This window comes from Mirounga leonina, unplaced genomic scaffold, assembly GCF_011800145.1.
Source record: "Mirounga leonina isolate KUSES-001 unplaced genomic scaffold, KU_Mleo_1.0 Mir_92, whole genome shotgun sequence".
Taxonomy (NCBI): Eukaryota; Metazoa; Chordata; class Mammalia; order Carnivora; family Phocidae; genus Mirounga; species Mirounga leonina.
Genome location: NW_023270852.1, coordinates 7,238,997 through 7,252,755, shown reverse-complemented (window position 1 = coordinate 7,252,755; position 13,759 = coordinate 7,238,997). Strand labels below are relative to the sequence as shown.

General features: G+C 35.3%; 1 protein-coding gene across 3 annotated transcripts in view; it reads right to left on the bottom strand.

Annotated features, from left to right (window-relative positions):
• Positions 1 to 13,759, bottom strand: part of SBF2 (SET binding factor 2) — a 466,008-nt gene that overhangs the window by 236,704 nt on the left and 215,545 nt on the right. The gene's annotated exons all lie outside the window — the stretch shown is intronic.

Here is a 13,759-nt window from a genome sequence, read left to right as displayed (position 1 = left end):
AAAACATCTATAATAAAAAATACCTGACATTTCAATGACTAAAAATACTGATTAATGAAATAAGCTTTGAAAACTATTATTATCATTTATGTGTCAACAAATGTTTCCTGTGTACTTACTGTTCCATAATACTTTATGATACACTATAAAACTTTTAAGGTAAAAAAAAAAAAAGACAAGGTAGTAAAGCATTCAGATTTATCTCTAGACGATATTCTAAGATGCCAGGACATTTTCCCTAACTAGAATCCTCTTCTCTTTCTTTTCCATTAATCAAAGTTCCAGCTCAAAAGTCTATCTTCCCTCCTGAAGCCTTTCCTTTATTCATTTTTCTCCTAGTCTTACTTCTCAGCACAGTTCACCAACGTATCATTTATCTTCAAACTCATTTCTCCCACCAAACCTCTCCTCAAAATGCCACAAAACGCCATATCCAACTGCCTGCTTGACAGCTTCACTTAGATGACTAACAGGTATCTTAAACATATCCAAAACATAGCTCCAGTCTTTCTCCCTGAACTCCATTCCTCCCACAATATTTTCAATCTCAGTTCATGGAAATGCTCTTTTCCATTTGGCTGATCAAAAACCCTGATTCCTCGCTCATATTCCATATCCAAACTGTCAGCAAATCCTGACTGCTTACCATGTCCACTCCTACCACAATACTATGAGCCACCATCATTGCTTGCTTGGCTGGATTATTTTAACAGTCTCCTTCAGTCTCTCCTATTCCTCTTTAGCCCCATTTTACTTCCTTGTTGCTCTCAAACATGCTGGACATGCTCCCAGCTAACCACTGTTTGTTATTCCTTTCCCTAGAATACTCTTTTCACAGATATTCTAATGATGAATTCCCTCACTTCCATTAGGTCTTCATTCAAGTGACTTCTGCTGTTAAGCCTTTGCTGGCACCCTATTTAAAATTACAATTCCGGGGCACCTGGGTGGCTCAGTCGGTTAAGTGTCTGCCTTTGGCTCAGGTCATGATCCCGGGGTCCTGGGATCAAGCCCAACATCCCCGCTCCCTGCTCCGTGGGAATCTGCTTCTCCCTCTGCCCCTACCCCCTGCTTGTGCTTGCACACACTCTCTCTCTCTAGCTTGCTCTCAAATAAATAAATATCTTTTTTAAAAAAATAAATAATAAAATAAAATTGCAATTTCCTAACATTCCCTATCCTCTTTCCTTGCTTTGTATTTCTCCATGGCACTTGTTACCACCCAACATACTACCCATTTCACTTGTTTTTTGTTTGTCTGTCTCTTCCATTAGAATATGCTCTGGAAAGACCAGGATTTCTGTCTTGCTCACTGGTAATTTCCCAGTTCCTAAAACAAGAGCTGGGCACATAGTTGATACTTTCTGAATATTTGTTCACTGCATACATGCAGGAATGAATTTTCTTGGAATAGTTTTCTGGGTATTTTACTAAGGGAAGTCTTTTTTCCCCTACTCATAGAGGCCAAGAACTATATTTTCTATCTCCTTTGGAGCCTGTATATTTTCTAGTACAGTGACCTATAACCAAGTATTAGATGTCTATGGAATGCACATATCCGAAGGGAACTATCTATTTACTTTTTATATGTGTCATAAGGTCCCTATGCTCTTGAAAGATTTTCATTTGTTACAAAGCAAAAGCTAAAAGGTTGGTTTTTGAAATCCTTAGAAATAATAAAAATGTGATGAATATAAATTTGCCAAAGATGTCCACACATAATGATTCTTCACGGATTACTAACAAATCTGAAATGACAAAAGAATGACTAAAATTCCTCAAAGAGATAAAGCTATCCATTTTATGAGACTGTGATAAATGCCCTAGAGTACCATTAGAAGCCAGCTTGACTAAGGAGATAACCATTTCAAATAAATGACTATTCACCTATTTGGACCAAAACACAAAATAGAATGCATTGGTCATTTCCTTTTTTTTTTTTTTTTTTAAGATTTTATTTATTTATTTGAGAGAGAGCGAGCACAAGTGGGGGGAGAAAGGCAGAGGGAGAAGCAGATTCCCCACTGAGCAGGGAGCCCAACGTGGGGCTCAATCCCAGGACCCTGGGATCATGACCTGAGCTGAAGGCAGACGCTTAACGACTGAGTCACCCAGGCACCCGCATTGGTCATTTCTTAAAGCTATTCTTTAACTAAGTATTCACTAAATGAAAGAGTTATTAACAAAAAAGAAAAAAGGTCAAATATAATGTAAATCAGTATTAAGTAAAAGCAATTCCATTTTTATTTACATCACTTTTTATTACAGAGGCTTTTACTTTGTAAATGTACTATAAATCATAAGATGTTGTTATTCTTAATTCCAACAGCTCTCCTACAAGAATACAATGTCACAAGTTTAGAGAAAATTCATACTCCTCTTTTCAAAGCAAAATGTAGTACTATGATAAAAAAAATTTTTTTAATCCAAAAACTGTTGGTTAAAATAAGGTTTCTTCCAGGAGACAGTAATGTGGTATTTTTGATAAAAAAATTTTTCTATAAAAAAATTTTACTATAAATAATTTATCATCTAAGAGAATACTGCCTCTTCTCTCTACCTGCTAGAACAGTTTTTCTGTAACAATTATGTAATGATACTGGCTTTATTTGGTTTGTGTTTTACAATGATAGATTTTCACATATTGAAAAGATATGAGAAACTTGGGGCGCCTGGGTGGCTCAGTTGGTTAAGCGACTGCTTTCAGCTCAGGTCATGATTCCAGGGTCCTAGGATCGAGCCCTGCATCAGGGTCCCTGCTCAGCAGGAAGCCTGCTTCTCCCTCTTCCACTGCCCCCTGCTTGTGTTCCCTCTTTCTCTGTCTCTCTCTGTCAATTAAATAAATAAATAAAATCTTTACAAAAAAAAAAAATAGGAGAAAATTAAAAATAAGCAGGAAATTTATTTTATTTTTTTAAAGATCTTATTTATTTATTTGACAGAGAGAGAGATAGTGAGAGCAGGAACACAAGCAGGGGGAGTGGGAGAGGGAGAAGCAGGCTTCCCGCTGAGCAGGGAGCCCGATGTGGGACTCGATCCCAGGACCCTGGGATCATGACCTGAGCCGAAGGCAGACGCTTAACGACTGAGCCACCCAGGTGCCCAAAAATAAGCAGGAAATTTAAAACATAGGCTATGAATGTAATAGGTGTTATAATAATGCTTTGAAATTTAATATTTTTTTAAAGATTTTATTTATTCATTTGAGAGAGAGACAGCGAGTGAGCAAGTGAGAGAACACAAGCAGCAGAGGGAGAGGGAGAAGCAGGCTCCCGCTGAGCAGGGAGCCTGATGTGGAGCTGGATTCCAGGATCCGGGGATCATGACCTGATCTGAAGGCAGACACTTAATGGACTGAGCCACCCAGAAGCCCGGAAATTTAGTATTTTATAGCAGAAAACATTTTCACATATTTTATCTCACCGAACAACATCTGCAACTCTTTTTCTAACCTAAGATTATTCCTAATTCTAGTAGGTCCCATTAAGGATACAAATTTATCTTTTTTTTAAAGATATAAGTTTATCTTAAACACTCCACTGAATTGTCTCACAAAGTTACCTTATCCCTTGTACCTATCACAAGCACATGCCACAATTTGCCCATTTATAGATTTTTTTTTCTGCCCATTATTACTGTGGACTACATGTGCTAGTGGAATTCTCAGCTTCTATGTAGTTTACATTCTATGTAGGTCACAGTCTCTGCGCTTCAATAATATGGGATAGATTAGTACTCACCATATTAGTACTGCCCCAAAAATACAATTGCCCTTTAAACATATCCTGAGACAAAAATGCTAAGAATTATTATATTACTGATTTTATGAGCTGACTCCTTAGGCATAATATTCAGGAAGTTTGTCCTGTCACTCAGGCTGAATCTGTCAACCTCATCTTTATTGCATTCTTGATGCTTGATTCCTGTCTTTTCTACCTTGAAAAGACTTGTTGAATCCAATATCATCTCTGTGCCAAGCTCATTTTCAACAATGTTATTTCATGCTAAAACTCTTCTTACAATATTTCTTTAAACATTCTGGTTAAAAAGGAGGATAAAAGGAGAGCACCTGGGTGGCTCAGTCGGTTAAGCCTCTGCTTTCAGCTCAGGTCATGATCCCAGGGTCCTGGAATAGAGCCTGTATCTCCCTCTCCCTCTGTCCCTCCCCCCAGCTCGTGCTCTCTCTCGCTCTCTCTCAAATAATGTCTTAAAAAAAAAAAAAGAGGATAAAAGGAATTACAAGTAAAAAATTACCAGTTCTACATTTCGCTTTTGAAGTACAAGCAATTTATTACAGCGCACCACTATATAAAATTGCCTATTACGCAATTTAAGGACTTTCAAATTTTCCAATATTGCAAATAAAAGAGTCTAAGTAGTTGCAAAATTCTGTAAGGTCTATAATTCTCCCTGAAAAGCTACTTTGTTTCTTGTTAATCATGTTGACATGTCCACATGATAAAACCTGGTTTTTCCTTGCATCGGTCTAGAAAATAATGACTACATGAGAAATATACATACTAGGATAACAAGCCTTCAGACAAATCAGGCCACCAGTCTTCAGTTCAGAACTGAATTTACCTTTAGCAAAGACAATATCCAGATATTTTCCCCCTTCAACAGCTCCTGGGTTCTACAGTATTCTGAAGGTAGAACAAATTCATTTGTAGAGCTACTATATTTTCACCCAGAAAGCTTCCTATTTTTAAGTGGCACATAGTCCATAAATTATTATTCTTTTAAGATATACTAAGGCAGCATTTCCCAAAGTGTTTTCTGCTGAAAGCTAATAAATACTACTTAGCAAAAAGGTCTTCTAATCAAAGAATTTTGGAAACAGTAAGTTAAAGCCAAGTTAAACAGGTTTCTTAACTGCAGGGTTTCTCAGGCTTTGATATGCAAATATTGTTTGTGCAATGCTAAGCAAAGGAGATATAAAATATTTCTCAAACTTACTGGACCAGTGAAACCTCTTTATTACAGAACATTTAGAGGATCTAGTGCCCTATGGAATATACATTGGAAAAGGCTATCATAAGCTATTTTAAAATACAAAATGTGTGAAACTGAAGTATGTTTATGTTCATAGGTTCTATATCCTTACAAGGCTAGGTAAACAGAATACTTCATAAATAGATTATTCTAGTTGATATCTGGTTCATTAATTCTCATATTTCATAAAGTAAGGTAATATCTGAAAAGATGAGAAAACAGACAAGGCTGCTGGGAGCTAGGGTACTGCACAGCTACCCCAGGAAAATATTTAGCGTATTTGTGGTCCCTTCTCACTAAATGAGTTAGGAATTTCTACTCTTGATCAACAGTTCTCAAACTTTAGTGTGCATCAAACCATGCAGGGCTTGTTAAAACAGATTTCTATGTCCCATCCCTAGTATTTCTGATTAGTAGGTCTGAGATGGGGATTTACATTCTAACAAGTTACCCAGTGATGCTGATACTGCTGGTTCAGGGACCACACTTTGAGAATCACTGCTCAAGACTAATTAATATGAAAACAGAAAAGAAAATAACAACTAACATATACTCTATGCTATACTAAGCATCATATCAGTGTTAATTAATTCATTCATACAATAAAATTTTATTAAATACTATCTTCCAGTACAGGAAACCAGAACTCCTTGGAGAAATGACATTCTATATCTGGGTCAGAAAAATGTACAAAATGAACCTATTCATCTTATTGTGTCAAGGAATAACAGAAACATTCAGTTTATTCAAAATGAATAAAAATTGCAGTTGACTGAAACTCCTCAAATACACAAAAATGCATGAGTCCATAATGACAATTTTTTTAAGTGGTCACTAGTGATGATTGCTAGGGTACTAATCTACTATTTTGAATATTTTTTTAAAAAAAGGAGTAAGTAATTAAATTTACTATATTTTATATTGAAGTGTAGTTGATAAAAGTTCTATTTTATAGATGAATTTCAGTTAATAAATGCAGAAGGAATAACAGAATGAGGAAGTTACCTTTTTGCAATTCCTATTGAAATAATGTATTTAGGCAAGGATCATCAATAGATAATAAAACCATTAAGTGAAGGATGGCACTACTTCATACCCACAAATCAATCTTGATATTACTAAAAATAGAGCAACCAGAAATTAAGTTCCTCTTGATAGGAAGTATAGCACAATCTTTGAAATAGTCTTGCTTTAAAATTTGAATGTGAATCTGATTAATCAAGCCTCTAAATCTAATTATCACTTTATGGAAAATATGTCAAATAGAGGTACAAGTTAAATAATAATATGGGGAATTAATCAGCCAAATCTAGCATGTAGGGCATCCCATAGGACAAATGACCCAGTTTCTCCACCACAGTCCCAAGAGTGGGACTGTTACAGAAGAAATTTAAGGAATACCAACATTACAATGTAATATACCTTATCTGGATTCTGATTTAAATAAACCAAGACATTTTTGAGACAATAAGTTGGATATCAGATGATATTAAGGAACTATTCAAAGTCATAATTAATTTTGTTAAATATTATAATGGTAGAATGATATGTAAAAAAGCCCTTATCAGTTAGAGACACATACTAAAATATCTATAGGGGAAATATGGTGTCTGGGGTTTACATTAAAATGCCTACCCCTAAAAAAAAAAAATCAAGGATTTAGATTTTAAAAGATTGACAAATGCTGGTAATTTTTATTTTTTTAATTTTTAAAGGTGGATACAGTGTAATGGAGTTCATTAAATTAGTCACTTAATTTTCTATATGTTTAAGAATTTCCATAATAAAAATTGAAGCAAATAAAACCTTTATTGAACACCTACTATATGTTGACATGGTTGCAAGTGATGGGGATTTAGAAGTCAACCAAAGAGACAAAGATCTATATTCTTCCTATAGGTCTATATTTTTGTAGATGTAAGTGCATTATCTTATTAAACCCTTCCAACAACCCTCTCAAGTAGGTGCTATTTTCATGACTTACCCATGGTGGAAAAATTTACATAGCAAGAGGTAAAGTAATTTACCCAAAGTTACACTTCTAGTAAACTTCTAGAACTAAGGTCTGAATCCAGAGACTGGTCTGTGAAAAGCTTTTTAAAAGGGACCTTAGAAAAACATCTAATTCAAACTTCTCAAAGGACAAGCAAATAGAGATTGAGAGGTTACAATGTTGGCATATAAACTATAAAAAATTATTAGTGATATGTAAACTTGTTTGCGCATTTAACGTATCTTACTGGGTGTCCACCAAGTGCCAAGCACTAAGGCTACAGTAGTGACAGAGCCCCTGCTCTTACGAAGCACACATTCTGGTAGGGGAGACCAAATGAAAAGATGAATAAACAAATGAGCAAAATAAGTCCTTTGTGTTAAGTCCTATGGAGATTAAAAAAAAAAAAGAACAATGGAGAGTGACTGGGGAGACAAATAGAGCAAGGGAGGTCAAAGAAAGCCTCTCTGAGAAGGTGAAGTTGGAGCTGACATCTGCAAGACTAGCAACTAGTCTCTTGAAATCTCAGGACAGCACAATTGAGACAGAAACACAGGCAAATGCAAAGGACCTAAGATAAGAAGGAGTTTGGTATATTTTAAGAAACACAAAAGCAGCCAGAATATATAAAACCTAAGTAGTTATGAAGAAAACTATTGCTCACCACAAATGTAGCTACCATCTGTCACCATACAACACTATTACAATATCATTGACTATATTCCCTGTGCTGTGACTTTTATTCCTGTGATTTATTTATTCCATAACTTGAAGTCCCCTTCACCCATTTTGCCCATCCTCCCACCCCCTTTCCTCTGGCAACCATCATTTTGTTTTCTGTATTTACAGGTCTGATTCTGCTTTTTGTTTGCTTATTAATGTTTTGTTTTTTAGATCCACAACAGTGAAATCATATGATATTTGTCTTTCTCAGTCTGACTTATTTCACTTAGCATAATACCCTCTAGGTCCATCCAGGTTGTTGCAAATGGCATGATCTCGTCCTTTATTATGACTGTGATATTCCACTATATATTTGGAATATCTTCCTTATCCATTTGTTTCTTGATGTACACTTAGGTTGCTTCCATATCTTGGCTATTGTAAATGATGCTGCAGTAAAAATAAAGGTGCATATCTCTTTTCAAATTAGTGTTTTCATTTTCTTTGGGTAAATACCCAGTAGTGGAATTACTGGATCATACGGTATTCCTCTTTTTAATTTTAATTTCTCTTTTTAACTTTTTGAGAGACCTCCATACTATTTTCCACAGTGGCTATACCAGTTTACATTCCTACTAATAGTGCACAAAGATTCCTTTTTTCCCATATCCTTGCCAACACATTTCTTGTCTTTTTGATTTTAGCCATTCTGAGAGATGTAAGGTGATATCTCATTGTGGTTTTGATTTGCATTTCCCTGATGATGAGCGATGTTGAGCATCTTTTCATGTGTCTGTTGGCCATCTGTATGTCTTCTTTGGGAAAAAGACTATTTAGTTCCTCTGTGCATTTTTTTTTTAAAGATTTATTTATTTGAGAGAGAGTGTGTGCAAGCAAGGGAGGGGGTGCAGAGGGAAAGAGAGAATCCTGAAGCAGACTCCCTGCTGAGTGCAGAGCCCAATGCAGAAATCGATCCTAGGACCCTGAGATCATGACCTGAGCCGTAATCAAGAGTAAGCCCCTTAACCAAACTGAGCCACCCTGGCACACGCCCTGTGCATTTTTTATTAAATTGTTTGTTGAAGAGTTTTAAGCAAGGAGGCTAATCTCACTTCTGTTTTGAAAAAAATCACTCTAATGTTGAATGGAGAATAGATTGCAAAAGTAGAAAGAGGAAGGCATTGTTAGAAGCCTTGTAGTTCAGGCAAGATGTACAGTAGAGTAGTAACAGGAGAGAGAAGAAAAGTAGATGATTAAGGATTCAATCTGGAAGTAGGATTGACAGGATTTGCTGATGGCTAGAATGTGCAGGATGAAAGAAAGGGAGGATAAGTGGTAACTCTAAGTTTTTTGTTTGAACACATGGATGGACAGTAATGACATTTATTGAGTTTAGAAAACTAAAGAGGACACAGATTGGGGCTGGAGATGGAAGAAAGGAATGGGTAGTAATCAGGAGGCAATATGCCTTGCGTATTTTAAAGGCTCAATAAATGTGAGTTCCATTCCTCTTTCAGTAAGTGTTTTTTCCATTATTATAAGAACAGGACAAGAAGTTAAAGCTCTGTTTAGAAATAATGGCTATAATAAAGTCAATTATATATCAATTTTAAAAAAAGCAACAAATGGCTATAAAAACAATTTAAAGGTAACCATAAACATGACATAGGAATATACTAAATTCGACAAGTTTAAAAAGTAGTAAACAGTATATAGTGTTAAATATGTTTACATTTTTAATATGGAGGAGAAAAGGCCTGGAAGGTTATACTCCAAAAAAATAAGCATTTTTCTTAGCACTTGTCTTTGGGTCATGGGATTATGGTTGACATATACCACATAAAAATATACACATATTTGTGAAAAATAATTTGCTAAAATGTTTACTCTTGTACTATCTTTATAACAAAAAGTTTAAAGTTTTAAAAAGTAAATAGTAACGTATCAGTATGTTTATTTATTAAACACTTACTAAATGGTTGGCCACATAGCAGGTGTCACAGAAGGATAAGGTGCAGTTCTTTGTGTCAGGAAATTTATATTCTAGCTTAAGTGCTAAAACCAACACAGGTGAAATAACAGCAATAAGTGCACAACAATACTGTAACACTTTGAAGTTCATATTTAAAGTGCTTGAGAAACTCTGAGAAGGGAAATCAGTGAGGCCCACAGCAGTGAGCTGGAACTTAAAGGACAAATAGAACAGAGGGAAAGGGAAAGGGAAAAGAAGAAATCCAACAATGAGACAAGTCAAAGCATCCAAAGAGGTCAAGCTTAGAAAAAGGCAGTATGCTATGTACATGACCAACTTGAATTTTAGTATATATTCATCCTGCCTATTTCATTTTCCTAATTTTAGCCCTTATATACCTTTTAAAAATATGAACTAAATACTATTTATGCCTATGTTCACATTATTAGTGGATAAAATAGATTATATTTTTAATATAAGAAACATGATAATGATAATTTGTTGAAGCTTTGATTTTTGGCATCTTTTATTTCAGTAATTCTGACTGCATATCTTTTTTTAAACACCTTTTACCTTCCAGTTAATATGCAGTGAATAAATCAGAGTTAATAAATTAATCATCATAAATTGAAGAATATGGTCACTGGCACTATGTTCCTCATCCTCTATCCCCAAGACATAATTAATTCAAATCAATTATTAGACAGTACTCAAGAATTCTCTGGTATATCTTGCAAGATTATTAAGAGCATCTAGGACGGACTTCAAATGTCAACATTATGAGAAATACTATTAAGCTAATCCTTATCTCTGAAGAAAAAGAGATAATGAGTACAAACTTTTGTATGAGGAAACTGCAGATAAACTTCTTGTTTCTTTTTTTTTTTTTTTTAAGATTGTATTTATTTATTTGACAGAGAGAGACACAGCGAGAGAGGGAACACAAGTAGGGGAAGTGGGAGAGGGAGACGGAGGCTTCCCGCGGAGCAGGGAGCCCGATGTGGGGCTCAATCCCAGGACCCTGGGATCATGACCTGAGCCGAAGGCAGACGCTTAACCAAGTGAGCCACCCAGGTGCCCCTTGTTTGTTTCTTTCTAACAAGGTTAACGAACTCGAAATTAGGTTCTCATAAATTCAAGAATATTATTTTGTGAATCACAAAAGTCAATGGGTTCTTTTGAAAGTTCTTTTCCACTATGTGTTTAAAATTGGTTAAAAAGATTAGAAATGATAAAACATTAAATTTGTTTTTAGGTGAAAAAATTATGTTAATATTATTTGGTGAGTTATAAGATCATAGAACTGAAGTTTACAAATTCATAATTTCAGCTTAACGTAAATAAAAGGGACTTCCCTAGAATCCCTAATTTAGAAGTTTATAATGCTGGACACTAAGATCCAAGATTTCAATCTATTTTTTTAAAGAATACATGTTGAGGGGTGCCTGGGTGGCTCAGGCGTTAAGCATCTGCCTTTAGCTCAGGTCATGATCCTAGGGTCCTGGGATCGAGCCCCACATCGGGCTCCCTGCTCCAAGGGAAGCCTGCTTCTCCCTCTCCCACTCCCCCTGCTTGTGTTCCCTCTCTCACTCGCTGTCTCTCTCTGTCAAATAAATAAATAAAATCTTAAAAAATAAATAAAGAATACATGTTGAAACCTTAATGATCATGTAACATGGCATACTGAAACATTCCATAAAGACATAGGCCATTTGATCATATTAGACATATTGGTCTGAAAGGTAGGCCTTATTCAGATGACAAAGAATAGTATTCTGTGGATCATAATTTGGGTAAAAACTTTGTATCTACTATGAGCAAAATTAAAATATATCTCTAAAATCAGATGTAGTTAGGGGTGCCTGACTGGCTCAGTCAGAAGAACATCTGACTCTTAATCTCAGGGTAGTGGGTTTGAGCCCCACAGTGGGTACAGAAATTATACTTTTAAAAAAACTATAGGGGTGCTTGGGTGGCTCAGTCGGTTAAGTGTCCCACTCTTGATTTCAGCTCAGGTCAAGATTTTAGAGTCGTGAGACTGAGCCCAGCATTGGGCTCCCTGCTTGGCGGTGATTCTGCCTGAGATTCTTTCCCTCTGCCCCTCACCCCACTTGTGCTCAAGTGCTGTCTCTCTCTAAGGTGAATAAATAAATGTTTTTTTTAAAAAGTATAAAATCAGATGTAGTTAACATGATAGAATAATAAAAACAATATAGTACTAGAAGGTATCTACTTCATTTTACAAACAAGGAATCTCATGACTGGAGACATGAAATCACTTGCCATGATCATACAAGCTCATTCAATGTAAAATGAAGACTGGGGCGCCTGGGTGGTTCAGTTGTTAAGCATCTGCCTTTGGCTCAGGTCATGATCCCAGGGTCCTGGGATCAAGCCCCACATCGGCCTCCTGGATCAGCAGGAAATCTGCTTCTCCCTCTCTACTCCCCCCTGCTTGTGGTCCTGTTCCCACTGTGTCTCTCTCTCTCAAATAAATAAATAAAATCTTTAAAAAAAATGTAGAATGAGGATTAGTAAGTCAAGTCTTCTAACTCTTGGGCTAGTTCTCTTTCCATTGTTTTGTATTCATATATAACCTTTAAAAGAAATAGGTATTAGTTCAAAGAAACTGTTTAGAAGAGAGGACATATGAAAAGTCAAACTATAAATCTGGAAAGATGTCCACACTTTTTTCCATTAAGTATAGTTGCATGTAGTAATAACAATACACAGTTCTTGCTGTGCACTCCTTCCTAGTGTAATACTGTCGAAATTTAAGAAAAGGCATTTAATATTAAAGGACTTTGGGAGCCTGTTCTCAAAAGTTTCTCCTGTTGTTTTAATGTCTCATATCATTTTAAGCATATAATACTAATCAGTCATAGTTAGTTCAATGAAATGTTTTCTCTACAGAATGCATCTGTGATGGATGTCAAGGGGAGTGTTAATATACAGCATTCTGTCCATTAAGCAATTCTCAGTTTGAAAAGGGGAGAGGATGGAGAAAGGACCCTTTCACAAAAAGCATAATCTTCACCATTCCTACTATAAAGAGAATCCTATGTGGATATTTGTATATGCTGCAAATTATCAAACAAACTTTAGAATAAATTCAGGATATATGTCCCCCCAATTTTTATCTCTGTCTGAATTATGTTACTTATGTTAGTTTTCACTAGATTCTCTTGGTTGAGTGAGCTCTGAGGATTAGTCTCTAGGATACCATCAAGTATAATGTTGACTGTGGGGCACCTGGCTGTCTTAGTAGGTGGAGTGCGTGACTCTTGATCTTGGGGTTGTGAGTTCGAGCCCCACGTTGGGTGTAGAGATTACTTAAAAAATAAAATCTTAAAAAAAAAGTATAATGTTGATTGCAGTGAGAATTGCAAGCCCAGTTCTCATTCTTCTCTATTTGTAATTTCTAATTCAGTGAGATAATCACTGCCAAAACCCTCCTTGATGGAATCAGGATTATTTCAAAGAGAGATATTCATCACCCAGTTGTTCATAATATTGACAAGAGGGGAATTAAATGCCCATTAGGAGATGGTTTAAGTATATTATACCCACGGTTAATTAATGTGTAGACATTAATTATATCTATAAAGAGATTTAGTTTTAAAAAAAAACACCTTATTATTAAAACAAAATACACCTATTATTTTTTCCTTTGTTCTCTTACTTTTTTCCCCAATACATTCTAAATTTTCTACAATGAGCACAATTTAAGTGTTTGATAACCAGGGGAGGGAAAAGAGAAACAAAGAAAAAATGACTAGGCTATTCTTCAGATAAATCTATCAAATGTTTTATGTGATTTCCTACACTGTTCCAAGTTTTCTCAACAAGAGATCAGTTTAGAAATCCATTTTTATTACTTCATTTTTCCATATAAATTACTCAATCATTTGAAATTGTTGTATTTTACCATGAGCATTTAAATTTATTTTTTCTCACAAAGTTCAGTAACCTTTTAAATAACACTTGTTAAAATGTACAGATTCCACTAATTTGTAATGTTTCCATTGTCAGATATTGATAATAAGTAATAAGACCAATTATGGTCTTATTCTTGATGATTTTTCTTTTTTTTTTTTTTTTAAGATTTTATTTATTTATTTGAGACAGACAGAATGAGA